The sequence below is a fragment of the Pteropus vampyrus genome, unplaced genomic scaffold, assembly GCF_000151845.1.
Source record: "Pteropus vampyrus isolate Shadow unplaced genomic scaffold, Pvam_2.0 Scaffold2, whole genome shotgun sequence".
Lineage (NCBI taxonomy): Eukaryota > Metazoa > Chordata > Mammalia > Chiroptera > Pteropodidae > Pteropus > Pteropus vampyrus.
In genome coordinates, this window is record NW_011888783.1 from 23,320,851 (window position 1) to 23,322,861 (window position 2,011).

Here is a 2,011-nt window from a genome sequence, read left to right on the forward strand (position 1 = left end):
ACTGCTTTGCTAGCACAGCTAGCTATAAGCAAGGGGGCTACGGAAGTCTTGTTTAAGTAATAAAATATAAAATAGATTAAGATTTGATAGAGATACATTATCAAATAAAGCATTTGTCAACTCTAGCAGATAGTAGAAAGGCTGAACAACTTTTTATACTCTTATGAGGGCTGTGACGATAGGGCACTATCAAGGTGGAGGAAGAGGACCTAATTAACAGGATCTGCTTGGAATGTGCTGCAGCAGTAATGACAAATCAGAAGTAGGTAACATTTTAGAAGACCTAGAGCTCAGCTTTGCATCATCTCCAGGTGAGGTAACTCCAGAGTGCTAGTACTTCCAAGAATCAGGTGGAAGCAAATATAATCCTTTCTAAAGGAAGCTAGCATCATCCTAGGCCTCCAATAATCTCTAAAAGTTATTTTGCAAATCAATGTAAGCAATGAAAATACATAACCAGGTGCTCAAAGGGAATATAAGATGTGAATAAAATACAGCAGAAACAGCAGACAACAGAGACACACAGGAGTTTCAAATATTGGCCTTATCAGACACACATTCTAAATAATACCTATTATTTTCAAGGAGATGAAAGAAGATTGAGATTTCATCAGGTATTCAGAAACTAAAAATAAGATAACCAAAATAATGTATGAATGGATGAGTTTATTAATATCTTGGACTCAGCTGAATAAAGATATGTCAGGAAAAAATACCTAGAATAAAGCATAAAGAAATAAAAAAGAGTTGATAATACATGAAAAAGGTTAAAAGACAAGGAGTGCACAGTGATAAAAGGTCTAAGCTATATATAATTAGAATCCCAGAAAGGGACAAAAGAGAAAAAGGGGAAGAAGCACAATTTAAAGAGATAATGGCTGAAAACTTTTCCAAATTGACAAAAAAATATGTCACGACTGAATAGCATTTACAAACTGCAAGAGGAATAAATAAAAAGAAACACCTTCACACATCACAGTAAAATTGCTGAAAACTAAGAAAAAGGGAAATATTAAGGGGGTATATAAGAGTTAAATTACATTCAAAATAAATGACAATTGTACTGAGTCGATTTCTCAATATAAACAATTAAGCCAGAGCAATTGAAGGCTATATTTAAAGTGTTAAAAAGAAAGCACTGCCAACTAAGTATTCTATAGCCAAAAAAAAAAAATTTTTAAATATGTAGGTAAGCAGAAAAGAACATTAACAAAATCTACCCTTCTTCATAATAAAAACACTCCAAAAATAGGTCTAGAAGTTAACTTTTCAATTTGATAAAAATCATCTTGAAAACTCACAGCTAACATCACATTAAATGCTGAAGACTGTAAGAAACAAGACAAGGATATGTTCTCACTCTTTCTATTCAGCATTGTATTGAAGGTTCTAGCTAGGGCAATCAGGCAAAAAAGAAAAACAGAAAAAAGAAAGACCAAAAAATAAAAAGTATCCAGATTGGAAATGAAGAACTAAAATAGTCACTATTCGCAAATCACATGAAATTGTATACAGAATTCTTAAGGAACCCACTAAAAATCCCAAACCAAACCAAAACAAACACTATGAGAACTAATAAATGAGTCTGGCAAAGTTGCGGGATACAAGCTCAACATACAAAAATAAAATTTATTTATATAAACTAAGAAAGAACAATCCAAAAATGAAATTAAGAAAACAACCCTATTTACATAAGCTTCGAAAAGATGAAGTACTTAGTAATGCATTTAGAAAAGGAATATAAGATTTATAATCTGAAAACTATAAAACATTGTTAAAAGAAACTAAAGAACACCTAAATAAATTAAAAGATATCTTATGTTCATGGACTGGAAGACAATATTTTTAAGAGGACAATACCTCCAAAACTGAACCACAGATTCAATGCAATCCCTATCAAAATCTCAGCTGGCTCCTTTGCAGAAACTGACAAGCTGATATTAAAATTCAAGAGGAAATTCAAGGGACCCAGAATAGCTTAAACAATCTTAAAAAAGAAGAATAAAGTTAG